We start from the raw sequence: 17231 nt of genomic DNA on the forward strand, positions 1-17231 counted from the left end.
TGAACTGGAATCTGATTCTGCTTATCTGAAAGGAGCTTCTTTATTTAAGAGCACCACTGCACTCACTTTAGAGAACCAGTCTTCATCTACTCCTGGACCCTTTCATTCTCTTTTGCAAGAAAAGCTTTTTTAGTAGGGCTTGGGAGGGCATTATCACAACAGCGCAAAGACTAAAGGTGGTCTTTGGGGATTTGGGGATTTCAATTTATTGATGAATTCAGGCTTGTGGCATGTGATTTAAGCGCTTTGAATTCAGAAGTTGTTTGAATATAAAAATTCCCTATTTCGGTTTTAACTAAATGGGGCAGCCTTTGCAAATGTTAGCAGAAAAAGGTGTTAGGGGTAAAGTCTGGAATCAGAAATCTTCCCAAATAAATTGTTTATTTCACTAAAGCAAAACTGTTGAAATTTGTTTCACTAAATACACATTGTAGCTATGCTAGGGTGGGAATGGGCCCTGTTTCCACATATTTCTGCTAATCTTCATGTGGGAAAATGTGGTTAGACATGCCAGTGATGAATTTCTGAGCAACTCATAATTGGCTGGCTCCACTGTAACTAGGGCCTAACAATCTGCTTGATTAATTCTTTAAGGACTACATTAGCCAAGTTGCATGATTTCCAAAGATATAGAAGGTCAGATGTTACACTAACAAAGGGCTTCTCTACAGAATGTCTCATTGAGTTTCTTCAGTCCCTCCCCGAAAATAATTAAATTTTTTCTCTCCAAATTGCATTTTTTAAAAGATAATAAGCAGATATAAATGCCAAGTATCTTCTACTGAATGGTGATCACAATTGTTGGGGAGGTTTGTCCACTATTCTCATTATTTCTTCCAGGGCAAGGTAGTCTTCAGAACTAGGAGCTGATAGACACTTTTTAACTATATATTGATATATGACAGTAGAAAAAATAATAAATACAGTTATTTTTAAATGTTCCTAATTTTCCATCATTATAACTGGTGACATGAAAATTTTTTTTAGATGAAAAATCTTTTTTTATATATTCTCCATATGAATTCATTAATGCTAAAAACCTATGATAGTTGTATACCTCTTTATTAAATCCATAAAGCCACATTCAGAAATTAAACTGACAATTAAGTTTCTTTACTTAGTTTGAAAACAGATTATTTTTCAAAGTTGTGAGATTCTTTAGAAGAATTGATACAATTTTTTAAACATCTGAGTTGTAACTAAGCTTATATTCCTGTAAAATGTTTTTCTGTAACCATGCTGTTTTCACAGTACCGCATCTGAGGTGTTTCCCTGAAACTATTCCAGAGAATGACATGAGCCAATTGTGTGACAGGTCAGAATTTTAAAATGTTTACATTTTTGGTCCATTGTTAGTGCCTCTTAAGTCTTTATTTGAACAGTTTGGAATATTCTTATTTTTATTTTCGTTATTAACTGGGATATTTGTAGCAAGAAAAAAATATATTTCCTTCTTCCTATAAGGATATTTTTCATGCTTTATAACCCCACTTTTCCTCTTCAAAAGAACTAGACTGAGAAATTTGTGAAATTGCTAATGTTCTTCTTATCCAAATTTTCTGAGTTCTAAATTCTTCTTTTCAAAGGGAAAATAATAATAAAAGGACAATGTACTTTTTAATGCTTGTCTATATCCTGTCTGTTTTGAAGTTTATGGAAAGCACCCTTTTTTCCTATTAATATATGTCTGTCACATATGAGTTCATGAAAGCTCTCCTTGAATTTGTTTGGCAGTATATTCAATCTTAATCTTAGCCCTTCAAAGTGAAAGTCTCAGTGCCAAAGTTTAGGATATCCTGTCACAACTGCTACTAACATATTTATTGCTTAATCATTAGCACTTGGGGCAAATGGACTGCATAGTAGTTTTTAAAAAAGCTGTGCTTATATATGGGAGCTCTGGTAACGTAGTGCCTAAGACATTTGACTGCTAACGAGAAGGCTGGCGGTACAAACCCACCAACCACTCAGAAGGAAGGTTGGGCAATCTACTTCCATAGTGATACCACCTCGGAAACCCAAGAGAGGGGTCGCTATGAGTTGGATCCCACTCTGCGGCAATGAGTTTGTTTTTTCTTAGTTTGGTCTTTATATATTGTTGATGTAAATTGCTTGTTCCAAACCCATTATACCAGTGATACTAGACATCATATTAGGAAAGATAATGTTTTTGGAAAAAATCTTTGTCTTTGTACTGACCCAGCATAGTGCTCTAAATGGAGAGAATAATGGGATCTAGAAGACAACTATAATCTTGAGAAATAGTTTTTAGCTTTTTTCTTGAGTGAAGTTTTGTTCCTTCTACCACCAATTAAATTTTTAATGTTCAAAAGAACTAAGTTAGTAAGAATATATAATATATTACAATTCTAAACCAAGAGTGACTTGGACTTCAGTTAGTTTTTACTTTTTTAAGAGCTTATAGTTAAACTTATAGGAACTCTGGTAGCATTGTGCCTAAGGCATTTGACTGCTAACCAGAAGGCTGGCGGTTCAAACCCACCAGCCACTTCTCGGAAGGAAGGTTGGGCAATCTACTTCCATAGTGATACTGCCTCAGCAACCCAAGGAGGGGTTGCTATGAGTCGGGGCTGACTCGACGGCACATAACAACAACAACAACATAGTTAAACGCTCATTTATTCTTACCAGAGCCATTGGAGGACAGATTGTAATGCCAATATTGTAGATGGGGAAGTTTCAGTCAGTAAAACTTGAGTGATTTGTCTAAAATCCAACTGCTGAGGAGATATAGAATGATGGTGTGATGACAGTCAAGTGGCATTCCTAGATAAATTATCCTAAGGAAGATGAATTTGCAGAAGAATTTTAAAGGAAGGAGCAGATAAAAATTGTTACAAAAATAAAAAAGGTACTTTTCTCCAACTTACCTGCTGGAGAAATGCTTACTGCAAAGGCAAAAATATTAGTAGACGAATAAGCTGCCTAGAGACAGTAAGTCAGTTTATGAGCCTATTTGATGAACTCTGAAACTCTGAAATAAAGGATGTACATTCACTTTAACATAAGAAAACAACAATCCTCATCACTGGACCAATAAGCAATATCATGTTAAATGGAGAAAGTGTTGGAAGTTGTCAAGAATTTCATTTTACTAGGATCCACAATCAATGACCATGGAAGCAGCAGTCAAGATATCAAACAACATATTGCATTGGGCAACACTGCTGTGAAGGAACTCTTTAAAATATTAAAAAGCATTTTTACATAAAAATCTTATTCCAATTGCTACTTTGGTGAGTAGCAATTGGGGTCTTAAAAGCTTTGAAGTGGCTATCTAAGATATAACTATTGGTCTCCTTTCATCTGAATCAAAGAAGAGTGAAGAAGATCAAAGGCATCTAGAAACAATTAGTTCAAGGATAAGATGGACCATGAGGACCTCAGCCTTCATGACCCTGAGATCAGAAGAACTAGATGGTTCCTGACTACCAATGCCAACTACTTGGAAAGGGATCAAAACTGGAGATCGTGGTTAGAGTGGGAGGAAAATTGTGGAAGAAAATTCAAAAACACAAAAATGACCAAAGTTACTGGCTGGATAGAGACTGGTGGAACCCCCAAGACTATGCCCCCGGGTTACTCTTTGGGCCTCAAAATGGACTCACTCCCATCAATTGGCTCTCAGCGCACTAGTAGAAAGACCCTACCTACAGAACACCTACCCCAGGGTGAGCTACTCACCTGCTGTAGGGAGATGTACCCCTTAGAGCAATCAGCCATGAGACACCAGAGGGGCAGCATTCACATAGAGGGAAAGCTAGACAAACAGGAGTGCATAGTTAAGAAGGCACAGGGAGGGATAGTCAGAGGGATAGGAGGAGATGAGAGTTTGTTATGGTCAGGGATGGTAATTGGGGTGTGAAATCAAATGTACACGGACTGTTGAATGTAAAACAAATTTGCTCTGTAAATACACACCCAAAGCACAATAAAATTTAAAAAAAAAAAAAGCAAAGATGTCACTTTGAGGACTAAGGTACACCTGACTCAAGCAATGGTATTTTCAGTTGTCTCGTATGCATAAGGGGAAAAACTGGACAATGGATAAGGAAGACTGAAGAAGAAATGATGGCTTTGAATTATGGTGTTAGCGAATAATATTTAATGTACCATGGGCTGCCAGAAGAACAAACGAATCTGTCTTGGAAGAAGTACAGCTAGAATGTTTCTTAGAAATGAGGATGGTGAGAATTCTTCTCCTGTACTTTGGACATGTTATCAGGAGGGTTCCCTGGAGAAAAACATCATGCTTAATAGGGAGTCAGTGAAAAAGAAGAAGACCCTTAATGAGATGGCTTGGCATGGTGGATGCAACAATCGGCTCAAACATAGCAATGATTGTGAAGATGGTGTAGGACAGAGCAGAGTTGTGTTCTGTTATACATAAGGTCGCTGTGAGTGAGAACCAACCCTATGGCACCTAACAACAACAACGTCATTGACTTTTCTCTTTCAGACTGGTTCATTCCAGTATCATTCTTGTTCATGCTGGTTAACCATCTAAGAAAGATTGCTGACCGGTCATTTACATCATATACTAACATAACAGTATAAATGACTTTAGCCTCTCTTAACTGCCTTAAGCCATACAGTAAAAGTAAAGATACTTGTAGACACTGGTTTTTAATGATTCAGAGGGAATTTGACTGACTCTTTGAAATGTTGAAAGAAAGAAAAAGAGACAAGAAGGAAAGAGAGGGACAGAGGAAGGCCGGCAGGAAGGAAAGGTTTTAATAGGAAACATAAAGTCTCAAGATAAGTCTTCTTTCAAAATCAAAGGTCAAGCTTGGGAAAGGTTATACGGGAAAGTTTAACTGAACAGAGTGAGCTTTTGATCTAAAATATCATAACATGTGGGTTTCGGGTTTTTTTTTTTTTTAAAGTGGGAATTTAGGTAGCAGATGTACTTATAGTAATTGTATTAGTAGGTAGGAAACTTGGATGTATTCCTTAATGCTAATGAGGCTTCAATGAAAGGTTGACGTTTAATGGTATTCTTTCTACCTTTGAGCAAAAAATAAAATTATCTATCTTAATTCTGTAATAACATTAAAATTGCCTTAAGTCTGTCTCTACAATATCCAGTTTCAAGGAAAAAAATTATTTGGGCTTCAGATGATACTCATCAAAAGAAAAAGAACTGATATTTATAGAATTCAGACCACATAATCACCCTCTGATTTTATTCTGTAACTTCATGCATTTTGGAAATAAAACGTATATGTACTATTCAAAGTATAGAAAAGGGCTGTCACTGCATATAACCAATACGACATACATAGAAAGAAACATTTTGGGGGAGAATATAAGAAGGGAGCATATTCTCACACTTTTTATTAGGAACATGCCAGTTCTTGACTTCATCTATTCAATATGCTGGATTTCCAATTTCTCTCAAGCTTTTACTACCAGGTAGTAGCAGCTTTACAATTAAACTTTAATCCCTCAGTGCTGTTAGATGCCAGCATAGAATACAGCCACAGCTGTTCTTGGCAGGCAAAAACATTGCTGTTTTTCCTATAGTCACAGTGAGACAGAAAAATGTTCTCTGGCTGGAATGTGGATGAAGGCACTTTACTAATCTTATACATAACTCAGCCTTGGTTGCTGGGGTATGTAAAGTTGAAATTTTACCCTCTAATAAAATTAAGCTAGATTTTTTTATTTACTTGATTGATTGATTCTGATTCCTTTGGGATTTAGCCCTTATTAGGAACCCAGGGATTCATAGTCATCTAAGTTCTGGCTGTGAAGATTTTTCTTATTAATTTGCCTTTAGTGTATTTTAGCTATTGTAATACCACCTTTGGGTGGGAAAAAAAAAACAACAGCAAAATAAACCATACACATACATACAAACTGCACTAGAACATGCAGTTCAGAGAGTCCTGAATACCCTAAAAAGATTGTTCTTTCTGTATTGGTTAATTGAATGGAAGGAATCCAGTAGGACTTATCTTAATTTGTTTTCAAAGTTTAGGTTTTTAAAGAGTCTCAGCATTTAAAAATATGATGATTATTGCTCTATAACATGCTATAGGTCTTTGAGATTTGAAATCATTGTATTAACATGTTACTACTAATGGATTAGGAGCTCTGGTGGCGTAGTGGTTAAATCATGGGGCTGCTAACCGAAAAGTTGGCCATTTGAACCCACCAGGTACTTCATGGGATGAGGCAGCCTTAGAAACATTATGGGACAATTGTGCTGTGTCCTGAAAGATCACTATGAATTGGAATTGACTAGATGGCAGTGGGTTTGGTTTTGTTATTTTTTACTAATGGATTTATTTGCTCTTTCATTCATTCATGCAATGAACAAATATTTACTAGGCAGCTTTATGGAATATAAAATGCAGTCTTTGTCCTCAAGTAGCTCATAGTGTAATGGTGGGGGTTTGAGGCAGGCAAGAAGATACATTAGGGTAAGGTAGAAACTAATACCGAAAAAGATTAATTCATCCTGGTATATTCATTCATTTGACTAGGAGTGGCTGCTGAGACTTATTTCCAAGTGCTTCACAAAAGATTTTCAAAGGCTCCCAAATAGTCAATCTGGACTCATAGAGCACTTTTCCTTTCTGAAGAATTAATTTGATTAGATTCCTTTTAGTTTAAAAAAGGGAGTTAGAATCAGGTTTTATAAGTTTATCCTTTTTAAAATATGCAATATAGAGGACTTTCATCTTTACACTCAACTGCTGAAGTTCATGTTTTTGTAAATAGTGATATTTGTTATAATTTTTTATCTGAATACTTGGAACTTGTCAAAAATATGAAGAGCTTCACAATCCAAAATTTAAGTAATAAATATCTTGCCTCAAATTCATAGCAACTGCCATGAGACAGTAGCCTCTCACACTCAGACATTTTCATCTTCCTAGTTCATATTCTGTCATTAATGATACAGCAAATTTATGAAGATTAAGGGCTGTTCTTAAGGAGCCATGGTGGTGCAGTGGTTAAAGCACTCAGCTGCTAATCAAAAGGTCAGTGGTTCAAACCCACCAGCCACTCTGCGGGACAAAGGTGGCAGTCTGCATCCTTAAAGATATACAGCCTTGGAAACCCAATAGGACATTTCTGCTCTGTCCTATAGCACAGGACCAGGCAGTGTTTCATTCTGTTGTACACAAGGTTGAGCTTCGAGTTGGAGCTGACTGGAGGGCACCTAACAACAGTAGGGTCCCTCTAAGTTGAAATTGACTTGATGGCTGTGGGTTTGGTTTTGGGTTTTGGTAAGGTAGCGTAGTGCCTCAGGCACTTGACTGCTAACCAGAAGGCTGGCAGTTCACACCCACCAGCCACTCCTGGGAAGCAAGGTTGGGCAATCTACTTCCATAGTGATACCGCCTCAGAAACCCAAGCAAGGGTCACTATGAGTCGGGTTGGACTCCATGGTACATAACAACAACAACATTCTGGTTTAAGGGAGCTCTGGTGGTGTAGTGCCTAAGGCATTTGACTGCTAACCAGAAGGCTGGCAATTCAATCCCACCAGCCACTCCTTGGAAGGAAGGTTGGGCAATCTACTTCCGTGGTGATACCAGCTCGGAAATCCAAGGAGGGGTCGCTATGAGTTGGATCCGACTCGACAGATGTGAGTTTGGTTTTGGTATGGATTCTGGTTTGTAAAGGAAATGGTGTGATGTCATTGTAAAGCAGAATAGAATAGCAAGAGTTAGGTCTAAAATTACTTGACTCTCTGAACCTATGAGAGAGAATAACAAAGAAAACTAACAACTAAAACAAAGAGCCACCTAGAATTTCCCAGAGCCCACATATTACTGTGGAAGCTGCATCCTCCTGTTACTGATCTTGAAAATATGCATCTACCATGTTAATTTTTAAAAAAGAATATTGGCGTAAAGCACTAAAATAGGGTTCCTTTGCATTCTCTTCCAAGCTCAATTTTGCATCCTACCTCTGTGCAGGAGGAACTACCAACATTATTTTCTCTCTAACTGAAAAATATTTCCTCTCTCTACTGGTCAGTCTCAAGTCAGTGACTGGATTGTTTGAGATATGACTTTAGAATATTTTTAAATAAGCATGAAACTGTCCTCAAGGAGTTTATGCTCTTAGGCATGTAATCAATAAATATAGTAAAATGATGAAAGCATATGGAGCAGAAAAATAAGGGCAAGATTGTAAGGGAGGGTTGAAGGGTATTCTGTTTAACTCAGTGTGCCACCAGAAGGGAAGTGAGATGATTTGAACAATGACTTTGAGGCAGAAAACTAGAGTTTAATTTACTGGTGATCACCAGTAAATTACTGTGGTAATCCATGTAAGCTTGCCACATCTACTGAAGTAGAAGAAATTGTGATTCCTTGAGTAGGTCCAGAATATTACATCTCCAGATAGTCAGATGTGTGATGGCATCTTTCAGTTCGGAAGTCTGATTTGTAACACACTGATTAGGAGGCACATTGATATTTCTGGGTTGTAAGGAGCCCACTCTCATCTGTTCACCTGTGTTGCTGTTCATACTGGCAAATGTGTCTGCTTACATTAGATCTCTAGAGAAAGACAAGTAAACTCCAGCCCCCCTGAGTTCCTGAGAAGCTACCACCTACGCCCATAGGACTTGGAGAGATAACAAACACAGTTACTTAACATTTTTTCTCTGGACTTTTATCTTTTGGATGGCATTGAGAGTAACCATATCTCTTGTTTGGCCTCAAGCTCCATATTGAATTTTTTTTTTTTTTAATAGCTTTTGAGCAATAACTCTTTTCCATAGTTGCTTAACCAGTCATACAAGTTGAGACTTCTGTCTCTTTTATAATAGCTGCTCTGGGAGAACAGATGAAAAATAATAAGTCAGTTAGATATTTTATGAGTATTGAAATCCCTTCCATTCAGAAATGTAAATAAAATAACCACCATGAGCAATCAGCTTATGTCAGATTCCATGGGTTTATGTTACATAGGGAAATTATAGTGCAACCTGAAACATGCTTCTTAATGAATTCAAGTGGTGTCACAGTTGAATATAAACCCTTGAGCTTTTCTTTTGTGAAGGGTTTCAGAAATCACCTTTTATAAACTGCTTAGGGGAGTGAGGCAAAAGCTAAGATGACACCAACAAATGCTATCACTGTTAAGTAGCTGCCTCCCTTCTAGCACCAGTTTATGCCAGGAGAAAAAAGAAAAAAAAGGCAGAAATTCAGGATACTGTTCACCTTTTGGCTTATTCAGTGTTCATAAAAAAATAAATAACTCAGTACACACTGGGGTTGACCCACAATCCAATATTCTGTTTCTGAGAGTGACCCAGGAAAGTACAACGGAAGAACAGGGTTGGCCTTGTAGTTTTTGTCCTTAGAGGTTAGGAAAGTTCAGTTAGGAAGTATGACAGAAGCCCAGTTAGATAGCTGTTTTTACTTCAGCAAATGCAAGAAGCTAGAGACATAGTAAGTCATGAAATCAGAATTTGTCTCCTGTCTTTGGCTCCTCCTCCAGCACCCTATAGTACGTAAGAACTATCTCATTTATTAGCAAACTGGTTTTGTAGTCCCTATAGCTCTTTTCCAGCTCTCCTCCTATTCACTGCCCATGGAAGCAGCAGTCAAGAAATCAAACAACAATTTATTGGGCAAATCTGCAAAAGACCTCTTTAAAGTGTTAAAAAGCAAAGATGTCACTTTGAGGACTAGGTGCACTGACCCCAGCTGTGGTATTTTCAGTTGCCTCATATGCATGGGAAAGCTGAATAATGAATATGGAAGACTGAAGAAGAATTGATGCTTTTGAATTATAGTGTTGGCAAAGAATATTGAATATACCATGGACTGCCAGAAGAACGAACAAGTCTGTTTTGGAAGAAGTACAGCCAGAATGCTCCTTAGAAGGGAAGATGGTGAGACTTCATCTCACACACTTTGGACATGTTATTAGGAGGGACCAATCCCTGGAGGAGAACATCATGCTTAGTAAAGTAGAGGTCAACGAAAAAGAAGACTGTCGATAAGAGGGATTGATTACAACAATGGGCTCAAATATAGTAATGATTGTGAGGATAGCACAGGACCAGGGAGTGTCTCAGTCTGTTGTACATGGGGTAACTGTGAGAAAGAACCAACTTGATGGCACCTAACAACAGCTATTCACTATAGCTGCCACAAAAGTCAAATATACCAAATGGAATAGAGAGGTGCAGTTAGCATTTAAGGTTGGGAATGAGGGAAAGAAGCATGTATTTTCTGTTTTAAATGATCCCTTTTCCAATTCTAATTTGTTAAGGGGTTGGCTTGATTCTGTCAGGTTTGGGGCCTATCAAAACTCAGTTGCCAATGAGTCAGTTCTGATTCCTGGTAAATGCATGTGTTGCAGAGTAAAACTGTGCCCCACAGGTTTTCAAGGCCATGACCTTTTGGAGGCACATCACCAGGCCTTTCTTTCAAGGCACCTCTGGATAGGTTTGACACACCAACCTTTCTGTTAGTCTTTGAATTCTTAACTGTTTATACCACCTAGGGACTTCTTTGGACCTGTAGGCCTACGTTAATTCATTATAGTTCTAGATAAGATATTTGATACTTCTTACTGAGCTCAAAATCTCAAATAATAAGGAGCTGTGTAGTTAATGATATTTAACATTTTGTTGGGCTTTAAGTATACAGACCTCTTTTAGTCACTGTATCGTAATAGATGGACTCATCCTTGTGCTTTCTCAAAGGTGCCTTGGTGTTTGTTGATTTAAATATTCGGTGTGGCTGTATCGGGGACTATGAACCATTTGACAGTCTAGGCATACACAGTCACCTTGCATTAGTTAAACCCTGATCTCTGCATTCTAATTTCTTTGTATTTTCCCATGTATACAATATATACTTCTTTGAAATTCCTTATATATTGTTTGCACATTCTTTCCTCTAAGTTTTAGCACATACCAGTACCATCTGTGTAGAATCCTTTCCCCTGGCTGCCCTCAATCAGTTCATGTCTTGTCTTTAAAAATCCAACTCAAAAGTTACCTCCTAAGAAAGCTTCTGATTAATCTCATTTATCTTATCCCTTTCTTCTGAGACTTCACAATACTTTCCAACTGAGTATTTAAACTTTTGTTTATTTGAATTATTGCTTCTCTACATTGTCACCCAACAAACATAATGATTCTAAAAATGATGATTCTCCTCCATCGCCTTGTCTTTGCTTATTATATATAAACATTTTGAAGGCCTACTGATGGCCTTTTCAATTTCCTCAAGAGTTCTAGTCCATGTTCTATTCCCTTCCCCTTTACTTCTTAGTTACATTCCTAGAGAAACAGGGCATATGTTCAGGGGTTGGCCTTCTCCTCAGCATGTGTGTGGCAGCCTGCTGAATAAGTCCCTAAATTGGGAAGCATTTAACCCTTAGGTTTGACTTAATCTCTGCATTCGACTCTGACACCATCAAGTAGACGTGACACCAGGAGTAGATACAGAGGTGGAAGTAGAGAAATTTCCACTGAAAGCCAAGGTAGCTTTTTCCTTCTTTTTTACACAAGACCTCTGAAGCTGCTGCCGTCAGCAGCTCACTCGACACTCTCTTGCTCTGCCTCTTTTCCAGGAGTCAGGGTTAGTTTAAGAAAAAGCCTCTTGCTAGAAGCCATGACCTCTACTTTTATCCCCTCCATCTGGTGTGTGGCCTCATGGGGCTGTGCTGCTATGCAGGAGGTGAGCAATGGAATTCTTTAGATGATGGCTTCTGAGCCCCCATGCCGAGGCAGTGGGGGTGGGAAGCAATGAGAACCAAGATCGATGGACCAAAAAGTAAAGTTTGCTCTGGGAGAAATCCTGACTATAGGTAGACTGTTTTCATGAGGTGTTCTTCCCCTAGCTCAAGCAGGGGCCCAGATCAGGGAACTGTATGTAGCATCCCAGAACTGTGATTGATGAACATTGTGTTTCTGCAGCTTTCCCTTCTGCCTTCACAGTCGGGGTGCAGGAGTGGGATAGGTAGAGTTTATGCTGTCTCTATTGGAATGCATTCCAGGATTGAACAGGGAAGGGTTCCCCTTACACATATCATCTCTTGGAGCTGCTTTTTCTCACTGTCTTGTGCCTAAACAGAGGTCCAGATTTTGAATAAGGATAGGAGGAGGGGTTGAGACAGCAAGAGTTTTGATCCAGTGAAAATCTGTTGTCTGCCTTTTCTTGCAGGAGTCTCTCTGCAGGGTAGATTCTCCCTTGCCTGGTGTAGATGAGTCACTTATCACAGCTAGTGGTCCCCAGGCCCTTCACTAGCTAGGCCAGGAGTAAGCATCTAGCCTGTAGTAGAACTGTTCCTTAGCACTCTCATTCCCTGTTCTTTCTTTCCTAACCCAGAAGTTGACAACATTTTAGAGTGAAGCCTCAAAGGAAATTCTAATACATATTTTGAAAGCACATAGCCTTAATAATTTCTGCTCATGGCTTCTCATGACTACTTTAACTCTGTCCACACATTAAACACCACTAAAAAAATAATAATAAGATAACATTTTTTAAAATTTTAATGTAAATAGGAAGGAAAAAAGAATAAAAAGAACTAGGATCCAGAGTTGATTAAATGTTGAATGCTCTCTGCATAGTGATCATTTGGTGGTGGTGGTGGTGATGGTAGCAGAAATGGCATAAAAGGGATTTGTTGATGGGGTCAGGAAAGGTCCAGTTTGTAAATTGTATTCAAATACTCTCTCCTGGCAGTGCTAGAGCTCCTACAGGGCTTGAGTATTTTGTATCAATTTTTGTTGTGAAGGTATTGGGGTTCTGCTACCCCTAACACTGGGCATTCTGGGTGTTCGAGGAGAGTACACAGGATTTAAAGTCAGAAGACCTGGGTTTGAATTCTGACTGAGCCTCTCACTGTCCATGTGACCTTGGACAAATCACTGAACCTCTGTGAAGGGTACCTGAAAATGAGAATCCCAACCTCACAGGGTTGTTGTGAGGACTGCTTATATGCTAAGTCATTTTGTAAACCAAAAAGCTTTTCATGAACTTCATTGTTATTCTTGGGGAAGCCCCACCTTGGAAGCTGTTGAGCTGTGGATTAAACTGTCTTCCTTTTTCCTTCCCTCAACCTAGCCTTTCTCTGTATGGTCAGACCTGCTTACAGGGGCTGGTGGTACTGACATAAAGTTACAAGATTTCAGCAACTTTGGTCAAGGAGAGAGAATACCCATGTCCTGATGCCCCATCCAAAAAGCTCTGGTAGCATAGTGCCTCAGGCATTTGACTGCTAACCAGAGGGCTGGCGGTTCAAACCCACTAGCCACTCCTCGGAAGGAAGGTTGGGCAATCTACTTCTGTAGTGATATCGCCTCGGAAACCCAAGGAGGGGTCACAATGAGTCAGGTCTGACTCGACGGCACATAACAACAACGATGCCCCATCCATAGATAAAAGTAGAAGTGAACAAAGGCAATATTTAAGCCAAGATAGTTCAGAGTTAGGGGACTAAGAGAAGGGTGCTTGTCTTGCTTTCTCTTAAGTGAGGAATAAAGTTGCAAAGATGCTCAGAGATAATTTAAGCCCTGAATGAGAAGTGGGAAAATGAGCTTATGAACTCTCTCTCTCTCTGTTCTGTCCTTTGACCTTTAGGGATATTACTGATACCCCACTGGCTATTGCCAGCAACCTGCTGACCACTCAAAGAGAATAACAGCTTCTGGAAAAGCTCAGTTCAGTGTGGCAACTGTGACGTTTTTAACCTGCTTGCTCTCTTGCTGTGTCTCTTTTTTGTGCTCATCCCTGGAACCCAAAGTTCTTGCTTCCTAACCTAGTAAGGGTTAACAACAACAACAAAACAGTCATGTAGAGGGGCAGGTTCAGTAATTTTACCTGTGCCAGTCACGGGAGACTGCTCCATCATCATACCCCAAGGGGCGCACACCTCACTATCTCGCAGCAGAAACCAGCCATGCAAAGTTGTAAGGTCTCAGCCACCGTACTTGGGTGGTAATTATCCAGTTCTCTGCATGCCTTTCCTTCATCTTTGCCCCTCCACTCCTCAGGGGGTACCCCTTCCCAAACCAAACATTTGTCTGCATGTTGATAATATAACATTGTAACATTCCTTGGTTATAGCAGGGCCCCTGTTGGTGGTATGATTTTACAAGGCATTTATTGAAATCTAGTTCCTTTTTTTTTTTTTTTTTTAATTGTTGGGGAGAGGAAAGATGGCTAGAACTCCTCTGCAGCCAGAGAGAAGCTATGTCTGTGTTCATATATGTGCACCTCCTATGTGTGTGTGTATCCCCATGACTGTGCATAGGCTGGTGTGAAAAGGAAGCATCCCTTTGTTTTTCAACATTGCTTCAAAGATGCCCACCAGCCCCTCCCCACCCCTGTAGCAGCAGGCAGTTCCCATGTGTAGGGTGGGGGCAGAGGCCTCTGCCAAGGCCATCAATAACCAGGTGTGAGCTACAGGTCTCTGTGTAATGTGAAGCTCTCCCGTATTTCATTTCTGCACCCAGGGGGCGGCTCTGCAGGATTGCTTACGGAGAGCTCTGTGTCTGGCACCTCTCTCCACAAGGCCCAGGAGTCCAGGGTCCTACCGACCTGCCTAGGAATGCATAGCATTGTTCTCTGGTGCTGTAATTTGGCTAAGGAGCTAGGCTGATGGCCTCCCAGGGATGAGAAACACACACTCCCTGGCGCCCTCCCTTTCCCCCAACTAGGTTGGGCTTTTGCTCTGTGACCACTGAGGGCATTTAAATAAAAACCTCAGGTTTTTTTTATTGAGAATCAGGAAGAAAAATCCTGGTTATCTCTGTGAAGCCGTGTAGAAATTCATGTCTCGAATAGGCCTGAGAACTTGGCAAAGGTCTTAGTGATGTTCTTTCTAAGGGAGGTTAGAGAAGGAAGAAATTCCTCACTGGAGCAGGGAGGGATAGAAATGAGGCAGGGAGTGCCCATGAGTCACCTCTACAAGACTTTTTGCAAATAGACCCTTAGGGCCAGGCAGTGTTTGATTCCTTTAATTGATCTAAAGTCCCTGATTTCATTTTCCCAGCATCACTCTACAGACAAATGTGGATTAATACTATTATTACTGGCAATGATAGAGGTTGGCTCTTATCTGCAGGGCTAGATTTAGGCTGGCATCCTTACTTTTACTTAAGAGAAACTGGCTTCAGGCTGTGCAACTGAGGTACTTCATATTATGTGCCTTTTCTAAAAGACTCTAAGATCCTTGAGGGTAGAGATCATGTCTTTTAAATTAACCTAGTATCCAACAACACACACTGCAAGGCATTATATCCGAATATTGTAAAACGTTAAAAGAAATGAGGAACAATAGGAAGGAATAGAAGAGAAGGGAAAGGCTAAGAGACAGGTGATCTGAAGGGAAGACCTCTGTTGAATAGAGGAGGTGTGGGAAAGGAAGAGATGAGAATAGCAGCAGAACTAAATAGAGCCTGGACTGCACCAAATAAAGTTCTCATTTTGTTGCTTGTTCTAAATAAATTAGTTTCTGTTTGCATAGCACAGAGTGGATGCCAGTTGTCTAAAGCCAATCGGAATGCAAAGGACCAAGATAAATTAATTGCTTAGCCATCATTCCTTTTCTGGGCCACAGAGCCTCTGTAAGGGGCTCAAATGGACTTCCTTTCTCTTGCTATCCAACTCATTTTTCAAATTTCTCACCTTCTGGACAGCATTTAGGAGATCTGGTGGCGTAGTGCCTAAGGCATTGGACCATTAACCAGAAGGCTGGCAGTTCAAACCCAGCAGCCACTCCTCAGAAGGAAGGTTTGGCAATCTACTTCCATAGAGATACCGCCTCAAAAACCCAAGGAGGGGTCACTATGAGTTGGATCTGACTCAACGGCAATGAGTTTGGTTTTTTTTTGGACAGCTTTTGCTTTTCTTAACAATGTATAGGAAACTGCCGAACTTGGATCTTCGTAAGCTAGATTTGGAGCCCAGGAAAAAGCAGAGCAGCATGATATGCCAGAAGAGGCCCACTTCCTTCCACAGAGTGAGACCCAAATACCAAAGAGTAGATAATAGAGCACAGGTAGATTTAGTTGACTTCCCTTGCAAAGCTTATACCATCATTTATGTGGTAAGCCGGCTATTTCTGTAAGAGCAAGAGCTGGCTGGGATCTACGGTTCTTCCCAGTGGCTTGGCATATGAAGTAACACCCTTTTGTAAATTCATTCAACCCTATTTTGAGTTCAGACTGACCGAGAACCTCATTTCCCACTACTCTAAAGCTCTCTTCCTCTTAATCCCAGTTTTAGATGTTAGAAGCTCTTCTCTTCCCCCTCCCATTTTCCCCTCCCTAATTCTACCATTGGCTCATCAGTTATCCAGTTGACTACTTTGCAAGGAAGACATTCCCCTGGCCTGACTCACTCAGTCCCATTTCTCCACAGGAATCCCCTCACCGCAGACCACAAGGGCCCTGACTAGCTCATGTTTTGTGTTAATGGATATGAAACTGGAGCAAACCCCCTCACCAAAAGGAAAACCACCTTAAACTCCCCCACACAGGTCTCAGCAGGTTACACAAATATTAGTCCTATCATCCAAATAAATCTCCCATGGCCCCAAACTATAGCTCCCCCATCCTCCTGCTGCCTGTGCAGAGTGAAGCTGCTCCATAAACATGTGAGGAGGACCCCAAGGGAGGCTGGAGAAGAAATTGGGAAAGGAAAGTGGGGCCTATACACAGGATTCCTTGTGTAGGCCCTAATCTATAGCCTGCTTTCAATACTTTATAGTCCTAAATGGAAGGTTTCTGGATAGGTTAGGATGGGCTAGACCAGTCAGGAGCTTTGGTGAGAGTATCTGTTGGATGGCATTTAGTGCATAATTAAAACTGAATAGCTAAAATAGGTTCTTTCCCTCATTTTACAGATGAGAAAATTAAGGCTCAGAATTTAGGTATCTTGTTAAAAACTGAATAGAATGACTATAATTTTAACCCAGGTCTGTCATAACTGCAAATTTCTATACTATTCTGCTTCTTTTTAATATCAATGAGCAAGAGATAACCACTGTCCAACACACATAAAAGTAAAACATCCAGATTTTGGGGACTCTATGTACTATCTTCTAGCTTACTAAACTGGCTACCTCTGGCATTTCTACTACTGCAAACCTAGATAAGCAGTGGGTAGTAGAAGGAGCTCCCCCACCCCCCCATCACTTGAGCCTAATGTGGAGTGCACATTAAGAAATGTGAAGACTTGAAAGAGTCACTAAATATTTGTTGAATAAAT

This window comes from Orycteropus afer, unplaced genomic scaffold (assembly GCF_000298275.1).
Source record: "Orycteropus afer afer isolate SDZICR_OR568_19922 unplaced genomic scaffold, OryAfe1.0 scaffold00010, whole genome shotgun sequence".
Classification (NCBI taxonomy): Eukaryota; Metazoa; Chordata; class Mammalia; order Tubulidentata; family Orycteropodidae; genus Orycteropus; species Orycteropus afer.